We start from the raw sequence: 20,000 nt of genomic DNA, 5'->3' as shown, positions 1-20,000 counted from the left end.
AGAGATTTACTTGGGCCAAGAAACACGAGCAATGGACATTAGACCGGTGGAAATCTGTCCTTTGGTCTGATGAGTCTAAATTGGAGATTTTTGGTTCCAACCGCTGTGTCTTTGTGAGACGCAGAGTAGGTGAACGGATGATCTCCACATGTGTGGTTCTGACCGTGAAGCATGGAGGAGGAGGTGTGATGGTGTGGGGGTGCTTTGCTGGTGACACTGTCAGTGGTTTATTTAGAATTCAAGGCACACTTAACCAGCATGGCTACCACAGCATTCTGCAGCGATACGCCATCCCATCTGGTTTGGGCTTAGTGGGACAATCCATTTGTTTTTCAACAGGACAATAATCCAACACACCTCCAGGCTATGTAAGGGCTATTTGACCAAGAAGGAGAGTGATGGAGTGCTGCATCAGATGACCTGGCCTCCGCAATCACCCGACCTCAACCCAATTGAGATGGTTAATATGGACTTGGTCTTTTACCAAATAGGACTATCTTCTGTATACCAACCCTACCTTGTCAAAACATAACTGATTGGCTCAAACACATTAAGGAAAGAAATTCCACAAGTTAACTTCTAACAAGGCACACCTGTTAATTGAAATGCATTCCAGGTGACTACCTCATGAAGCTGGTTGAGAGAATGCCAAGAGTGTGCAAAGCTGTCATCAAGGCAAAGGGTGGCTATTTGAAGAATCTCAAATATCAAATATATTTTGATTTGTTTAACACTTTTTTGGTTACTACATGATTCCATATGTGTTATCAAAACTATGAAATGTCTTCACTATTATTCTACAATGTAGAAAATAGTAAAAATAAAGAAAAACCATTGAGTAGGTGTGTCCAAACTTTTGACTGGTACTGTATATCTGTATATTACACCCTGAATGGAGATTCATATATACACTATTAAATACAATTATTTATATATACTGTGTGTGTGTGTATATATATAAATAACTATACTGAACAACAATAATAAAACGCAACATGTAAAGTGTTGGTCCCATGTTTCATGAGCTGAAATAAAAGATCTCAGAAATGTTCCATACACACAAAAAGCTTATTTCTCTCAAATTCTGTGCACAAATTTGTTTACATCCCTGTTAGTGAGCATTTCTCCTTTGCCAAGATAATCCATCCACCTGACAGGTGTGGCATATCAAGAAGCTGATTAAACAGCATGATCATTACACAGGTGCACCTTGTGCTGGGGACAATAAAAGGCCACTCTAAAATGTGCAGTTTTGTCACACAACACAATGCCACCGATGTCTCAAGTTTTGAGGGAGCGTGCAATTGGCATGCTGACTGCAGGAATGTCCACCAGAGCTCTTGCCAGATAATTTAATGTTAATTTCTCTACCATAAGCCTCGTCCAATGTTGTTTTAGAGAATTCGGCAGTACGTCCAACTGGCCTCACAACCGTAGACCACGTGTAACCACGCCACCCCAGGACCTCCACATCCGGCTTCTTCACCTGCGGGATCGTCAGAGGGGGTGCTGTGGAGTATTTCTGTCAGTAATAAAGGCTTTTTGTGGGGAAGAACTCATTCTGATTGGCTGGGCATTCTGATTGGCTGCGCCCCTGCCCAGTCATATGAGATCCATAGATTAGGGCCTCATTTATTTATTTCAGTTGACTGATTTCCTTATATGAACTGTAATACAGCAAAATCTTTGAAATTGTTGCGTTTATATTTTTGTTCAGTGTGTGTATATATACAGTGTGTATATATATATATATATATATATATATATATATATATATATATATATATATATATATATATATATATATATACTAGGTACCATGGATCTCACTCGGACGTAGTGCCTCGTAGTATTTCCCCTTGCTCCATGTTCCTTGGTGGGTTTCCCTATAAAACAACAATGAAACATTGATGTGAAACTAAATGTTATGTAGGGGGGGACATGTTGTCTCTTTCTGATATGACAGATAGTTTTGTCTTGAATAGCTCTCTCTTTCGGTCTCTCAATTCAAATTCAATTCAGTAGACTTCATTGACATTGCCTGTTAAATTAATTCCTTATAAGAACAATAGTGACCCAACAGCAATAAGACATCAATAATAGTAGTGGAAATGGGATTAGGTCTGAAAGACATCAATAATAATAGTAGTAGTGGAAATGGGATTAGGTCTGAAAGACATCAATAATAATAGTAGTGGAAATGGGATTAGGTCTGAAAGACATCAATAATAGTAGTAGTGGAAATGGTATTAGGTCTGAAAGACATCAATAATAGTAGTAGTAGTGGAAATGGGATTAGGTCTGAAAGACATCAATAATAATAGTAGTAGTGGAAATGGTATTAGGTCTGAAAGACATCAATAATAATAGTAGTAGTGGAAATGGGATTAGGTCTGAAAGACATCAATAATAATAATAGTGGAAATGGGATTAGGTCTGAAAGACATCAATAATAGTAGTAGTAGTGGAAATGGGATTAGGTCTGAAAGACATCAATAATAATAGTAATAGTGGAAATGGGATTAGGTCTGAAAGACATCAATAATAATAATAGTAGTGGAAATGGTATTAGGTCTGAAAGACATCAATAATAATAGTAATAGTGGAAATGGGATTAGGTCTGAAAGACATCAAAAATAATAGTAGTAGTGGAAATGGGATTAGGTCTGAAAGACATCAATAATAGTAGTAGTAGTGGAAATGGGATTAGGTCTGAAAGACATCAATAATAATAATAGTAGTAGTGGAAATGGGATTAGGTCTGAAAGACATCAATAATAATAATAGTAATAGTGGAAATGGGATTAGGTCTGAAAGACATCAATAATAATAATAGTAGTAGTGGAAATGGGATTAGGTCTGAAAGGCATCAATAATAATAGTACTAGTGGAAATGGGATTAGGTCTGAAAGGCATCAATAATAATAGTAGTAGTGGAAATGGGATTAGGTCTGAAAGACATCAATAATAGTAGTAGTGGAAATGGGATTAGGTCTGAAAGACATCAATAATAGTAGTAGTGGAAATGGGATTAGGTCTGAAAGACATCAATAATAATAGTAGTGGAAATGGGATTAGGTCTGAAAGACATCAATAATAATAGTAGTGGAAATGGGATTAGGTCTGAAAGACATCAATAATAATAGTAGTAGTGGAAATGGGATTAGGTCTGAAAGACATCAATAATAATAGTAGTAGTGGAAATGGTATTAGGTCTGAAAGACATCAATAATAATAGTAGTAGTGGAAATGGGATTAGGTCTGAAAGACATCAATAATAGTAATAGTGGAAATGGGATTATGTCTGAAAGACATCAATAATAATAGTAGTAGTGGAAATGGTATTAGGTCTGAAAGACATCAATAATAATAATAGTAATAGTGGAAATGGGATTAGGTCTGAAAGACATCAATAATAATAGTAGTAGTGGAAATGGTATTAGGTCTGAAAGACATCAATAATAATAGTAGTAGTGGAAATGGGATTAGGTCTGAAAGGCATCAATAATAATAGTAGTGGAAATGGGATTAGGTCTGAAAGACATCAATAATAATAGTAGTGGAAATGGGATTAGGTCTGAAAGACATCAATAATAATAGTAGTGGAAATGGGATTAGGTCTGAAAGATATCAATAATAATAGTAGTAGTGGAAATGGGATTAGGTCTGAAAGACATCAATAATAATAGTAGTAGTGGAAATGGGATTAGGTCTGAAAGGCATCAATAATAATAGTAGTAGTGGAAATGGTATTAGGTCTGAAAGATATCAATAATAATAGTAGTAGTGGAAATGGGATTAGGTCTGAAAGACATCAATAATAATAATAGTAGTAGTGGAAATGGGATTAGGTCTGAAAGACATCAATAATAATAGTAGTAGTGGAAATGGGATTAGGTCTGAAAGACATCAATAATAGTAATAGTAGTGGAAATGGGATTAGGTCTGAAAGACATCAATAATAGTAATAGTAGTGGAAATGGGATTATGTCTGAAAGACATGTTAATAGTAGTAGTGGAAATGGGATTATGTCTGAAAGACATGTTAATAGTAGTAGTGGAAATGGGATTAGGTCTGAAAGACATGTTAATAGTAGTAGTGGAAATGGGATTAGGTCTGAAAGACATGTTAATAGTAGTAGTGGAAATGGGATTAGGTCTGAAAGACATGTTAATAGTAGTAGTGGAAATGGGATTAGGTCTGAAAGACATGTTAATAGTAGTAGTGGAAATGGGATTAGGTCTGAAAGACATGTTAATAGTAGTAGTGGAAATGGGATTAGGTCTGAAAGACATGTTAATAGTAGTAGTGGAAATGGGATTAGGTCTGAAAGACATGTTAATAGTAGTAGTGGAAATGGGATTAGGTCTGAAAGACATGTTAATAGTAGTAGTGGAAATGGGATTAGGTCTGAAAGACATGTTAATAGTAGTAGTGGAAATGGGATTAGGTCTGAAAGACATGTTAATAGTAGTAGTGGAAATGGGATTAGGTCTGAAAGACATGTTAATAGTAGTAGTGGAAATGGGATTAGGTCTGAAAGACATGTTAATAATAGTAGTGGAAATGGGATTAGGTCTGAAAGGCATGTTAATAGTAGTAGTGGAAATGGGATTAGGTCTGAAAGACATGTTAATAGTAGTAGTGGAAATGGGATTAGGTCTGAAAGATATCAATAATAATAGTAGTAGTGGAAATGGGATTAGGTCTGAAAGACATGTTAATAGTAGTAGTGGAAATGGGATTAGGTCTGAAAGACATGTTAATAGTAGTAGTGGAAATGGGATTAGGTCTGAAAGACATGTTAATAGTAGTAGTGGAAATGGGATTAGGTCTGAAAGACATGTTAATAGTAGTAGTGGAAATGGGATTAGGTCTGAAAGACATGTTAATAGTAGTAGTGGAAATGGGATTAGGTCTGAAAGACATGTTAATAGTAGTAGTGGAAATGGGATTAGGTCTGAAAGACATGTTAATAGTAGTAGTGGAAATGGGATTAGGTCTGAAAGGCATCAATAATAATAGTAGTAGTGGAAATGGGATTAGGTCTGAAAGACATGTTAATAGTAGTAGTGGAAATGGGATTAGGTCTGAAAGACATGTTAATAATAGTAGTGGAAATGGGATTAGGTCTGAAAGGCATGTTAATAGTAGTAGTGGAAATGGGATTAGGTCTGAAAGACATGTTAATAGTAGTAGTGGAAATGGGATTAGGTCTGAAAGATATCAATAATAATAGTAGTAGTGGAAATGGGATTAGGTCTGAAAGACATGTTAATAGTAGTAGTGGAAATGGGATTAGGTCTGAAAGACATGTTAATAGTAGTAGTGGAAATGGGATTAGGTCTGAAAGACATGTTAATAGTAGTAGTGGAAATGGGATTAGGTCTGAAAGACATGTTAATAGTAGTAGTGGAAATGGGATTAGGTCTGAAAGACATGTTAATAGTAGTAGTGGAAATGGGATTAGGTCTGAAAGACATGTTAATAGTAGTAGTGGAAATGGGATTAGGTCTGAAAGACATGTTAATAGTAGTAGTGGAAATGGGATTAGGTCTGAAAGGCATCAATAATAATAGTAGTAGTGGAAATGGGATTAGGTCTGAAAGACATGTTAATAGTAGTAGTGGAAATGGGATTAGGTCTGAAAGACATCAATAATAATAGTAGTGGAAATGGGATTAGGTCTGAAAGACATGTTAATAGTAGTAGTGGAAATGGGATTAGGTCTGAAAGACATGTTAATAGTAGTAGTGGAAATGGGATTAGGTCTGAAAGGCATCAATAATAATAGTAGTAGTGGAAATGGGATTAGGTCTGAAAGACATGTTAATAGTAGTAGTGGAAATGGGATTAGGTCTGAAAGACATCAATAATAATAGTAGTGGAAATGGGATTAGGTCTGAAAGACATGTTAATAGTAGTAGTGGAAATGGGATTAGGTCTGAAAGGCATCAATAATAATAGTAGTAGTGGAAATGGGATTATGTCTGAAAGACATGTTAATAGTAGTAGTGGAAATGGGATTAGGTCTGAAAGACATGTTAATAGTAGTAGTGGAAATGGGATTAGGTCTGAAAGACATGTTAATAGTAGTAGTGGAAATGGGATTAGGTCTGAAAGACATGTTAATAGTAGTAGTGGAAATGGGATTAGGTCTGAAAGACATGTTAATAGTAGTAGTGGAAATGGGATTAGGTCTGAAAGATATCAATAATAATAGTAGTAGTGGAAATGGGATTAGGTCTGAAAGACATGTTAATAGTAGTAGTGGAAATGGGATTAGGTCTGAAAGACATGTTAATAGTAGTAGTGGAAATGGGATTAGGTCTGAAAGATATCAATAATAATAGTAGTAGTGGAAATGGGATTAGGTCTGAAAGACATGTTAATAGTAGTAGTGGAAATGGGATTAGGTCTGAAAGACATGTTAATAGTAGTAGTGGAAATGGGATTAGGTCTGAAAGACATGTTAATAGTAGTAGTGGAAATGGGATTAGGTCTGAAAGACATGTTAATAGTAGTAGTGGAAATGGGATTAGGTCTGAAAGACATGTTAATAGTAGTAGTGGAAATGGGATTAGGTCTGAAAGACATGTTAATAGTAGTAGTGGAAATGGGATTAGGTCTGAAAGGCATCAATAATAATAGTAGTAGTGGAAATGGGATTAGGTCTGAAAGACATGTTAATAGTAGTAGTGGAAATGGGATTAGGTCTGAAAGACATCAATAATAATAGTAGTGGAAATGGGATTAGGTCTGAAAGACATGTTAATAGTAGTAGTGGAAATGGGATTAGGTCTGAAAGACATGTTAATAGTAGTAGTGGAAATGGGATTAGGTCTGAAAGGCATCAATAATAATAGTAGTAGTGGAAATGGGATTAGGTCTGAAAGACATGTTAATAGTAGTAGTGGAAATGGGATTAGGTCTGAAAGACATCAATAATAATAGTAGTGGAAATGGGATTAGGTCTGAAAGACATGTTAATAGTAGTAGTGGAAATGGGATTAGGTCTGAAAGGCATCAATAATAATAGTAGTAGTGGAAATGGGATTATGTCTGAAAGACATGTTAATAGTAGTAGTGGAAATGGGATTAGGTCTGAAAGACATGTTAATAGTAGTAGTGGAAATGGGATTAGGTCTGAAAGACATGTTAATAGTAGTAGTGGAAATGGGATTAGGTCTGAAAGACATGTTAATAGTAGTAGTGGAAATGGGATTAGGTCTGAAAGACATGTTAATAGTAGTAGTGGAAATGGGATTAGGTCTGAAAGATATCAATAATAATAGTAGTAGTGGAAATGGGATTAGGTCTGAAAGACATGTTAATAGTAGTAGTGGAAATGGGATTAGGTCTGAAAGACATGTTAATAGTAGTAGTGGAAATGGGATTAGGTCTGAGTATTTGTCACAGTGTAATAGGAAATGGGATTAGGTCTGAGTATTTGTCACAGTGTAATAGGAAATGGGATTAGGTCTGAGTATTTGTCACAGTGTAATAGGAAATGGGATTAGGTCTGAGTATTTGTCACAGTGTAATAGGAAATGGGATTAGGTCTGAGTATTTGTCACAGTGTAATAGGAAATGGGATTAGGTCTGAGTATTTGTCACAGTGTAATAGGAAATGGGATTAGGTCTGAGTATTTGTCACAGTGTAATAGGAAATGGGATTAGGTCTGAGTATTTGTCACAGTGTAATAGGAAATGGGATTAGGTCTGAGTATTTGTCACAGTGTAATAGGAAATGGGATTAGGTCTGAGTATTTGTCACAGTGTAATAGAGGAAATGGGATTAGGTCTGAGTATTTGTCACAGTGTAATAGAGGAAATGGGATTAGGTCTGAGTATTTGTCACAGTGTAATAGGAAATGGGATTAGGTCTGAGTATTTGTCACAGTGTAATAGGAAATGGGATTAGGTCTGAGTATTTGTCACAGTGTAATAGAGGAAATGGGATTAGGTCTGAGTATTTGTCACAGTGTAATAGAGGAAATGGGATTAGGTCTGAGTATTTGTCACAGTGTAATAGGAAATGGGATTAGGTCTGAGTATTTGTCACAGTGTAATAGGAAATGGGATTAGGTCTGAGTATTTGTCACAGTGTAATAGGAAATGGGATTAGGTCTGAGTATTTGTCACAGTGTAATAGGAAATGGGATTAGGTCTGAGTATTTGTCACAGTGTAATAGGAAATGGGATTAGGTCTGAGTATTTGTCACAGTGTAATAGGAAATGGGATTAGGTCTGAGTATTTGTCACAGTGTAATAGGAAATGGGATTAGGTCTGAGTATTTGTCACAGTGTAATAGAGGAAATGGGATTAGGTCTGAAAGACATGTTAATAGTAGTAGTGGAAATGGGATTATGTCTGAGTATTTGTCACAGTGTAATAGGAAATGGGATTAGGTCTGAGTATTTGTCACAGTGTAATAGGAAATGGGATTAGGTCTGAGTATTTGTCACAGTGTAATAGGAAATGGGATTAGGTCTGAGTATTTGTCACAGTGTAATAGAGGAAATGGGATTAGGTCTGAAAGACATGTTAATAGTAGTAGTGGAAATGGGATTATGTCTGAGTATTTGTCACAGTGTAATAGGAAATGGGATTAGGTCTGAGTATTTGTCACAGTGTAATAGGAAATGCAGCCCTCTCTCTCCCCCTCTAGCTCCCCTCTCCATCTCTCCATCTCTCTCTCTCTTTATGAAGACAGGATTGTGTGTGTGTTGTCTGGGGGGATATGGGGGAGTCTTTCTCCCTTTATGGAATGCATGTTTTCCCTCCCTGGGTTACCCCTTTGTTTCCGGGTCTTGTCTGAAAGGCCCCCCCCCTCCCCTCCGCTACAGGAGCAGGCAGAGAGAGACTGGAGCTGCAGAGCTGAACAGAACCAGGACTGGGCTGGCTCAGGATACCGTGTTACATTACCACTGGACCAGGATCTATCTGTTAGAACCAGGACTGGGCTACATAGGGCTACTATGTCTGTCTGTTTGTTTGTTATCAGTACTCTGACATCAGGCAAATATTTACTCTACGGATGGCAGTCTCTTTCAACTCCTCTAGTAGACCTTGTTCTGTGGCTGTGTCCCCACACTCTAATACAGATTCCTCCTGGGGCCGTGTCCCCATACTCTAATACAGATTCCTCCTGGGGCCGTGTCCCCATACTCTAATACAGATTCCTCCTGGGGATGTGTCCCCATACTCTAATACAGATTCCTCCTGGGGCTGTGTCCCCACACTCTAATACAGATTCCTCCTGGGGATGTGTTCCCACACTCTAATACAGATTCCTCCTGGGGCTGTGTCCCCACACTCTAATACAGATTCCTCCTGGGGATGTGTTCCCACACTCTAATACAGATTCCTCCTGGGGATGTGTTCCCACACTCTAATACAGATTCCTCCTGTGGCTGTGTCCCCACACTCTAATACAGATTCCTCCTGGGGCCGTGTCCCCATACTCTAATACAGATTTCTCCTGGGGCGGTGTCCCCACACTCTAATACAGATTCCTCCTGGGGATGTGTTCCCACACTCTAATACAGATTCCTTATCTACCATCTGGCTTCCTGTTCTGTAGGTTCTGGGTTCTGTGCTAGAACGTTTTCTCTTTTGGAGTGCTAGAATGTGTTCTGTGTTCCCTTTTTTTAGAACTTTTGAGTTGTGGAGTTCTCTCTGTGTATCTGATGAAACCCAGCTGAAGAAACAGAGACGCCGATTCGTCCTCTAATAAGTCCTTCCTCTGTCTGTCTCTCTCTCCCTCCCTCCTGCCCTCTATTTGTCTCTCTCTCTCTTCTCTCATTAGTATTCTAACGGGGCATCATGGACTCAAAAAGAGGAGCTTTAAATCAAGCCTCTCCCTTTTCACTCCCTCTCCACCCTTCTCTTATCACTCCTCTCTCTCTCCACCTCTCCCTCTCCAACTCTCTCCCTCTCCACCCTTCTCTTATCACTCCTCTCCCTCTCCACCTCTCTCTCTCCAACTCTCTCCCTCTCCACCCTTCTCTTATCACTCCTCTCTCTCTCCACCTCTCCCTCTCCAACTCTCTCCCTCTCCACCCTTCTCTTATCACTCCTCTCTCTCTCCACCTCTCCCTCTCCAACTCTCTCTCTCTGTCCACCTCTCTCAATTCAATTTCAATTTAAGATCTTTATTGACATGGGAAACGTATGTTAACGTTGCCAAAGCAAGTGAAGTAGATAATAAACTAAAGTGAAATAAACAATAAATATTAACAGTAAACATTACACTCAGAAGTTCCAAAAGAATAAAGACATTTCAAATGTCATATTATGTCTATATACAGTGTTGTAACAATGTGCAAATAGTTAAAGTACAAATGGGAAAATAAATCAACATAAATATGGGTTGTATTTACAATGGTGTTTGTTCTTCACTGGTTGCCCTTTTCTTGTTGCAACAGGTCACAAATCTTGCTGCTGTGATGGCACACTGTGGTTTTTCACCCAGTAGATAAGGGAGTTTATCAAAATTGGGTTTGTTTTCGAATTCTTTGTGGATCGCTGTAATCTGAGGGAAATATGTCTCTCTAATATGGTCATACATTTGGCAGGAGGTTAGGAAGTGCAGCTCTGTTCTCTCTCTCTCTCCACCTCTCTCCCTCTCCACCTCTCTCTCTCCACCTCTCCCTCTCTCTCTCCACCTCTCCCTCTCTCTCTCCACCTCTCTCTCTCTCTCTCTCTCCACCTCTCTCTCTCTCTCTCTCTCTCCACCTCTCTCTCTCTCTCCACCTCTCTCTCTCTCTCTCCACCTCTCTCTCCACCTCTCTCCCTCTCCACCTCTCTCTCCACCTCTCTCTCCACCTCTCTCCCTCTCCCCACCTCTCTCCCTCTCCACCTCTCTCTCTCTCTCTCTCTCTCTCCACCTCCTCTCTCTCTGCTCTCCTTCAGCCCGCCTCTTTCCTCATTCATCACCCCTACTTCACACACCCCTCCTGTTGCTCTGAGCTGAGTAGGCTATTGTTGCAGGAGGCTCTGTTAAGAGGGAGGGGCTGCTTGGCCTGACTGAGACAGACTTGAGCCAGAGGCTGGTTGGGTTGATAGATCTATGTGTGTGTGTGTGTGTGTGTGTGTGTGTGTGTGTGTGTGTGTGAGAGAGATGACTGACTGTGTACCTCTACTACCTATGTTTGAATTCCCATGGTCCTCTCTGTTCTCCCCCCTTGTTGATCTGTGATGGTGTGAAGTTACCTCTGTCAGTCTGTTTGACTGTTGGTGTGTTTGGAGACGTGTTGTAGTTCTGCTGTAGCTATCTGTCAGTCTGTTTGACTGTTGGTGTGTTTGGAGACGTGTTGTAGTTCTGCTGTAGCTATCTGTCAGTCTGTTTGACTGTTGGTGTGTTTGGAGACGTGTTGTAGTTCTGCTGTAGCTATCTGTCAGTCTGTTTGACTGTTGGTGTGTTTGGAGACGTGTTGTAGTTCTGCTGTAGCTATCTGTCAGTCTGTTTGACTGTTGGTGTGTTTGGAGACGTGTTGTAGTTCTGCTGTAGGTATCTGTCAGTCTGTTTGACTGTTGGTGTGTTTGGAGACGTGTTGTAGTTCTGCTGTAGGTATCTGTCAGTCTGTTTGACTGTTGGTGTGTTTGGAGACTTATTTCCCTCATTTAAAATGCAAATCAATTTATTTTATTTATTTATTTAATGTATTAATTTATAACATTTTTGACATGCGTTTTTCTGGATTTTTTTATTGTTATTCTGTCTCTCACTGTTCAAATAAACCTACCATTAAAATTATAGACTGATCATTTCTTTGTCAGTGGGCAAACGTACAAAATCAGCAGGGGATCAAATACTTTTTTCCCCTCACTGTAGCTAGCTAGCTGTTATGTTGTAGCTAGCTGTGTGCTATAGTAAGCTAGCTGTCGTGTTATGTTGTAGCTATCTGTGTGTTATAGTAAGCTAGCTGACATGTCTTGTGGTATGTAATAGCTAGCTGTGTGCTATAGTAAGCTAGCTGTCATGTCTTGTGGTATGTAATAGCTAGCTGTGTGTTATAGTAAGCTAGCTGTCATGTCTTGTGGTATGTAATAGCTAGCTGTGTGTAATAGTAAGCTAGCTGTCATGTCTTGTGGTATGTAATAGCTAGCTGTGTGCTATAGTAAGCTAGCTGTCATGTCTTGTGGTATGTAATAGCTAGCTGTGTGTTATAGTAAGCTAGCTGTCATGTCTTGTGGTATGTAATAGCTAGCTGTGTGTTATAGTAAGCTAGCTGTCATGTCTTGTGGTATGTAATAGCTAGCTGTGTGTAATAGTAAGCTAGCTGTCATGTCTTGTGGTATGTAATAGCTAGCTGTGTGCTATAGTAAGCTAGCTGTCATGTCTTGTGGTATGTAATAGCTAGCTGTGTGTTATAGTAAGCTAGCTGTCATGTCTTGTGGTATGTAATAGCTAGCTGTGTGTTATAGTAAGCTAGCTGTCATGTCTTGTGGTATGTAATAGCTAGCTGTGTGTTATAGTAAGCTAGCTGACATGTCTTGTGGTATGTAATAGCTAGCTGTGTGTTATAGTAAGCTAGCTGTCATGTCTTGTGGTATGTAATAGCTAGCTGTGTGTAATAGTAAGCTAGCTGTCATGTCTTGTGGTATGTAATAGCTAGCTGTGTGTTATAGTAAGCTAGCTGTCATGTCTTGTGGTATGTAATAGCTAGCTGTGTGCTATAGTAAGCTAGCTGTCATGTGTTATAGCTAGCTGTGTGTTATAGTAAGCTAGCTGACATGTCTTGTGGTATGTTATAGCTAGCTGTGTGTTATAGTAAGCTAGCTGTCATGTGTTATAGCTAGCTGTGTGTTATAGTAAGCTAGCTGTCATGTCTTGTGGTATGTTATAGCTAGCTGTGTGTTATAGTAAGCTAGCTGTCATGTCTTGTGGTATGTAATAGCTAGCTGTGTGTTATAGTAAGCTAGCTGTCATGTCTTGTGGTATGTAATAGCTAGCTGTGTGTTATAGTAAGCTAGCTGTCATGTCTTGTGGTATGTAATAGCTAGCTGTGTGCTATAGTAAGCTAGCTGTCATGTCTTGTGGTATGTAATAGCTAGCTGTGTGTTATAGTAAGCTAGCTGTCATGTCTTGTGGTATGTAATAGCTAGCTGTGTGCTATAGTAAGCTAGCTGACATGTCTTGTGGTATGTAATAGCTAGCTGTGTGTTATAGTAAGCTAGCTGTCATGTCTTGTGGTATGTTATAGCTAGCTGTGTGTTATAGTAAGCTAGCTGTCATGTCTTGTGGTATGTTATAGCTGGCTGTGTGTTGTTATAGTAAGCTAGCTGTCATGTCTTGTGGTATGTAATAGCTAGCTGTGTGTAATAGTAAGCTAGCTGTCATGTCTTGTGGTATGTAATAGCTAGCTGTGTGCTATAGTAAGCTAGCTGTCATGTCTTGTGGTATGTAATAGCTAGCTGTGTGTTATAGTAAGCTAGCTGTCATGTCTTGTGGTATGTAATAGCTAGCTGTGTGTTATAGTAAGCTAGCTGTCATGTCTTGTGGTATGTTATAGCTGGCTGTGTGTTATAGTAAGCTAGCTGTCATGTCTTGTGGTATGTTATAGCTAGCTGTGTGCTATAGTAAGCTAGCTGTCATGTCTTGTGGTATGTAATAGCTAGCTGTGTGCTATAGCTAGCTGTCATGTCTTGTGGTATGTAATAGCTAGCTGTGTGCTATAGCTAGCTGTCATGTCTTGTGGTATGTAATAGCTAGCTGTGTGCTATAGCTAGCTGTCATGTCTTGTGGTATGTAATAGCTAGCTGTGTGCTATAGCTAGCTGTCATGTCTTGTGGTATGTAATAGCTAGCTGTGTGTTATAGTAAGCTAGCTGTCATGTGTTATAGCTAGCTGTGTGTTATAGTAAGCTAGCTGTCATGTCTTGTGGTATGTTATAGCTAGCTGTGTGTTATAGTAAGCTAGCTGTCATGTCTTGTGGTATGTAATAGCTAGCTGTGTGCTATAGTAAGCTAGCTGTCATGTCTTGTGGTATGTAATAGCTAGCTGTGTGCTATAGTAAGCTAGCTGTCATGTCTTGTGGTATGTAATAGCTAGCTGTGTGCTATAGTAAGCTAGCTGTCATGTCTTGTGGTATGTAATAGCTAGCTGTGTGCTATAGTTAGGCTGTATCTAAACTTTAGCTCCTAGCCGTAACTCTGCCAGGTTATCATGTTGTAGCTGTGTCAGAGTTGGGGACAATGTGTTGGATGTTAATCAGACCTGAAGCTGTAACTAGCGCTAGATGTGCTGGGTTATGTTGTAGCTAGCTGTAGATGTGCTGGGTTATGTTGTAGCTAGCTCTAGATGTGCTGGGTTATGTTGTAGCTAGCTGTATATGTGCTGGGTTATGTTGTAACTAGCTCTAGATGTGCTGGGTTATGTTGTAGCTAGCTATAGATGTGCTGGGTTATTGTTGTAGCTAGCTATAGATGTGCTGGGTTATTGTTGTAGCTAGCTCTAGATGTGCTGGGTTATGTTGTAGCTAGCTATAGATGTGCTGGGTTATTGTTGTAGCTAGCTCTAGATGTGCTGGGTTATTGTTGTAGCTAGCTCTAGATGTGCTGGGTTATTGTTGTAGCTAGCTCTAGATGTGCTGGGTTATGTTGTAGCTAGCTCTAGATGTGCTGGGTTATGTTGTAGCTAGCTCTAGATGTGCTGGGTTATGTTGTAGCTAGCTCTAGATGTGCTGGGTTATTGTTGTAGCTAGCTCTAGATGTGCTGGGTTATGTTGTAGCTAGCTCTAGATGTGATGGGTTATGTTGTAGCTAGCTCTAGATGTGCTGGGTTATGTTGTAGCTAGCTCTAGATGTGCTGGGTTATTGTTGTAGCTAGCTATAGATGTGCTGGGTTATGTTGTAGCTAGCTCTAGATGTGCTGGGTTATGTTGTAGCTAGCTCTAGATGTGCTGGGTTATGTTGTAGCTAGCTCTAGATGTGCTGGGTTATGTTGTAGCTAGCTCTAGATGTGCTGGGTTATGTTGTAGCTAGCTCTAGATGTGCTGGGTTATTGTTGTAGCTAGCTCTAGATGTGCTGGGTTATGTTGTAGCTAGCTCTAGATGTGCTGGGTTATGTTGTAGCTAGCTCTAGATGTGCTGGGTTATGTTGTAGCTAGCTCTAGATGTGCTGGGTTATGTTGTAGCTAGCTCTAGATGTGCTGGGTTATGTTGTAGCTAGCTCTAGATGTGCTGGGTTATGTTGTAGCTAGCTCTAGATGTGCTGGGTTATGTTGTAGCTAGCTCTAGATGTGCTGGGTTATGTTGTAGCTAGCTCTAGATGTGATGGGTTATGTTGTAGCTAGCTCTAGATGTGCTGGGTTATTGTTGTAGCTAGCTCTAGATGTGTCAGAGAGTTGAGGACAATGTTGTCTGGTGGTCGTTATTCAGACCGTGAAATCTCTTTTATCCTCGCTTCCCTTACGCATCACTGGACAAATACACAGCCTCACTCCCTGTGTTTGTGTGTCAGAGAGAGAGTTTCAGTAATTATGAGTAAGTTGCTGCAGGCCTCTACACTGTAGGCACAAACACAATGAGGATTCTCTGATCTGGTATATAGACATGGGGCTGAATAGTAGTTAATTCAACAGGTAGATCTGGTATATAGACATGGGGCTGAATAGTAGTTAATTCAACAGGTAGATCTGGTAAATAGACATGGGGCTGAATAGTAGTTAATTCAACAGGTAGATCTGAGATTCCTTTGTATCACATGTTACCGTCTAGTGCAGTAGGGAGCAAAAGGGGAGAGAGAGGAGGGAGGGACAGAGGGAGAGAGGGAGGGACAGAGGGAGGGACAGAGGGACAGAGGGAGGGAGAGAGGGAGGGACAGAGGGAGAGAGGGAGGGACAGAGGGAGAGAGGGAGGGACAGAGGGAGAGAGGGAGGGACAGAGGGAGAGAGGGAGGGACAGAGGGAGAGAGGGAGGGACAGAGGGAGGGACAGAGGGAGAGAGGGAGGGACAGAGGGAGGGAGAGAGAGAGGGAGGGAGGGAGGGAGAGAGGGAGGGAGAGAGGGAGGGACAGAGAGAGAGAGGGAGGGACAGAGAGAGAGAGGGAGGGACAGAGAGAGAGAGGGAGGGACAGAGAGAGAGAGGGAGGGACAGAGAGAGGGAGGGACAGAGAGAGGGAGGGACAGAGAGAGAGAGAGGGAGGGAGGGAGGGAGAGAGGGACAGAGAGAGAGAGAGGGAGGGAGGGACAGAAAGAGGGAGGGACAGAGAGAGAGAGAGGGAGGGAGGGAGGGAGAGAGAGAGAGAGAGAGAGAGAGGGAGGGAGGGAGAGAGGGAGGGACAGAGGGAGAGAGGGAGGGACAGAGAGAGAGAGGGAGGGACAGAGGGAGAGAGGGAGGGACACAGAGAGAGAGAGAGAGGGAGGGAGGGAGAGAGAGGGAGGAGGGACAGAGAGAGAGAGGAGGGACAGAGAGAGAGGGAGGGACAGAGAGAGAGCGAGAGGGAGGGACAGAGAGAGAGGAGAGGGAGGGACAGAGAGAGGGAGGGGACAGAGAGAGAGAGAGAGAGAGAGAGAGAAGGCCCCAGAGGATAGAGAGAGAGAGAGAGAGACAGCTGAGGGTTGGAATATGTCCAGGGAACAGAGAACAGCTGGACTACGCTGTGGTGTGTTGTGTCCCAGTCCTGTCCTGATTACTCCACAGCTCATTCATCATAAAGACGGAGAGATTTGCTCCCCATCTCTGCCTCTCTCCCCACATCCCCTCTCTGTCCCTCCCTCCCTCTCTCTCAATTCAATTCAATTTCAATTTAAGGGCTTTATTGTCATGGGAAACGTATGATAACGTTGCCAAGCAAGGGAAGTAGATAATAAACTAAAGTGAAGTAAACTATAAATATTAACAGTAAACATTACACTCAGAAGTTCCAAAAGAATAAAGACATTTCAAATGTCATATTATGTCTATATACAGTGTTGTAACAATGTGCAAATAGTTAAAGTACAAATGGGAAAATAAATCAACATAAATATGGGTTGTATTTACAATGGTGTTTGTTCTTCACTGGTTGCCCTTTTCTTGTGGCAACAGGTCACAAATCTTGCAGCTGTGATGGCACACTGTGGTTTTTCACCCAGTAGATAAGGGAGTTTATCAAAATTGGGTTTGTTTTCGAATTCTTTGTGGATCGCTGTAATCTGAGGGAAATATGTGTCTCTAATATGGTCATACATTTGGCAGGAGGTCAGGAAGTGCAGCTCAGTTTCCACCTCATTTTGTGGGCAGTGTGCACATAGCCTGTCTTCTCTTGAGAGCCAGGTCTGCCTACGGCGGCCTTTCTCAATAGCAAGGCTATGCTCACTGAGTCTGTACATAGTCAAAGCTTTCCTTAAGTTTGGGTCAGTCACAGTGGTCAGGTATTCTGCCACTGTGTACTCTCTGTTTAGTGCCAAATAGCATTCTAGTTTGCTCTGTTTATTTGTTTGTTCTTTCCAATGTGTCAAGTAATTCTCTTTTTGTTTTCTCATGATTTGGTTGGGTCTAATTGTGTTGTTGTTGTTGTTGTTGTTGTCCTGGGGCTGGGTTAGGGTTAGGGTGTTTAATCATCTCTGTTGTTACCTGGTACACCTCTGGCCTGCTGGCATCTCTAGTGTGTTTAATCATCTCTGTTGCTGCTGTGTAGAGATGGGGGATTCCTACACTATGTAGAGATGGGAGGATTCCTACACTATGTAGAGATGGGAGGATTCCTACACTATTTAGAGATGGGAGGATTCCTACACTATTTAGAGATGGGAGGATTCCTCCACTATTTAGAGATGGGGAGGATTCCTACACTATTTAGAGATGGGAGGATTCCTACACTATGTAGAGATGGGAGGATTCCTCCACTATGTAGAGATGGGAGGATTCCTACACTATGTAGAGATGGGAGGATTCCTACACTGTGTAGAGATGGGAGGATTCCTACACTGTGTAGAGATGGGAGGATTCCTACACTATGTAGAGATGGGAGGATTCCTACACTATGTAGAGATGGGAGGATTCCTCCACTATGTAGAGATGGGAGGATTCCTCCACTATGTAGAGATGGGAGGATTCCTACACTATGTAGAGATGGGAGGATTCCTACACTATGTAGAGATGGGAGGATTCCTCCACTATGTAGAGATGGGAGGATTCCTACACTATGTAGAGATGGGAGGATTCCTCCACTATGTAGAGATGGGAGGATTCCTCCACTATGTAGAGATGGGAGGATTCCTACACTATGTAGAGATGGGATGATTCCTACACTATGTAGAGATGGGAGGATTCCTACACTATGTAGAGATGGGAGGATTCCTCCCACTATGTAGAGATGGGAGGATTCCTACACTATGTAGAGATGGGAGGATTCCTACACTATGTAGAGATGGGAGGATTCCTCCACTATGTAGAGATGGGAGGATTCCTACACTATGTAGAGATGGGAGGATTCCTACACTATGTAGAGATGGGAGGATTCCTACACTATGTAGAGATGGGAGGATTCCTACACTATTTAGAGATGGGAGGATTCCTCCACTATGTAGAGATGGGAGGATTCCTACACTATGTAGAGATGGGAGGATTCCTACACTATTTAGAGATGGAGGATTCCTCCACTATTTAGAGATGGGAGGATTCCTCCACTATGTAGAGATGGGAGGATTCCTACACTATGTAGAGATGGGAGGATTCCTCCACTATGTAGAGATGGGAGGATTCCTACACTATGTAGAGATGGGAGGATTCCTACACTATGTAGAGATGGGAGGATTCCTCCACTATGTAGAGATGGGAGGATTCCTACACTATGTAGAGATGGGAGGATTCCTCCACTATGTAGAGATTGGAGGATTCCTACACTATGTAGAGATGGGAGGATTCCTCCACTATGTAGAGATGGGAGGATTCCTCACTATGTAGAGATGGGAGGATTCCTCCACTATGTAGAGATGGGAGGATTCCTCCACTATTTAGAGATGGGAGGATTCCTCCACTATGTAGAGATGGGAGGATTCCTACACTATGTAGAGATGGGAGGATTCCTCCACTATGTAGAGATGGGAGGATTCCTCCACTATGTAGAGATGGGAGGATTCCTACACTATGTAGAGATTGGAGGATTCCTACACTATGTAGAGATGGGAGGATTCCTCCACTATGTAGAGATGGGAGGATTCCTCCACTATGTAGAGATGGGAGGATTCCTCCACTATGTAGAGATGGGAGGATTCCTACACTATTTAGAGATGACTGTTCATTTTCCACACACTGCTGCTGCGTCATCTGGGTGTTTAATTATAGTAGACTAGTTGTTATAGCTGCTGGTTTAAACACCAAATAAACTACGCTTAACACCTGCTCTCTCTTCAAATCTCCTTCTCCTCTCTCTCTCTCTCTCTCTCTCTCTCTCTCTCCTCTCTCTCTCTCTCTCTCTCTCTCTCTCTCTCTCTGTGTCTCTCTCTCTCTCTCTCTCTCTCTCTCTCTGTGTCTCTCTCTGTGTCTCTCTTTTTGTCTCTCTCTCTCTCTCTCTGTCTCTCTCTGTCTCTCTCTCTCTCTCCTCTCCCCTTCTCTCTCTCTCTCCTCTCTCTCTCTCTCTCTCTCTCTGTCTCTCTCTGTCTCTCTCTCTCTCTCTCCTCTCCCCTTCTCTCTCTCTCTCCTCTCTCTCTCTCTCTCTCTCTCTCTCTCTCTCTCTCTCTCTCTCTCTCTGTGGAAGTGTGTATATAGATGTGTATATATATATATACAGTAGCTGTGTGTATATAGCTGTATATATATATATAGTAGCTGTGTGTTGTATTCCTTGACTCTTCTCTGTTAGTTATGGCGCTCCAGGGGTGGAGTTTACAGGACTACACAGAGACGCTGCAGTCGTAGCACAGATACACTTCCTCCAAGGACAGGTAAGACTGTGAGGTCACTTCCTGTAGGACAGGTAAGGCTGAGAGGTCACTTCCTGTAGGACAGGTAGGACTGTGAGGTCACTGCCTGTAGGACAGGTAAGGCTGTGAGGTCTCTTCCTCC

General features: G+C 41.2%; 1 long non-coding RNA gene across 1 annotated transcript in view; it reads left to right on the top strand.

The window, feature by feature from the left end:
• Positions 1 to 19,883, top strand: part of LOC311125401 — a 30,629-nt gene extending 10,746 nt beyond the window's left edge. Inside the window, exon 3 of the long non-coding RNA XR_014612874.1 lies at positions 19,798 to 19,883. This is a non-coding gene — a long non-coding RNA (uncharacterized lncRNA). The remainder of the gene's footprint in view (positions 1 to 19,797) is intronic.
• Positions 19,884 to 20,000: the final 117 nt, after the last annotated feature.

The sequence above is a fragment of the Coregonus lavaretus genome (genome assembly GCF_964263955.1).
Source record: "Coregonus lavaretus genome assembly, contig: HAP1_SCAFFOLD_2587, whole genome shotgun sequence".
NCBI classification, from domain to species: domain Eukaryota; kingdom Metazoa; phylum Chordata; class Actinopteri; order Salmoniformes; family Salmonidae; genus Coregonus; species Coregonus lavaretus.
Note: the sequence above shows the minus strand (reverse complement) of the source record. Positions and strands in the feature narration are given on the sequence as shown.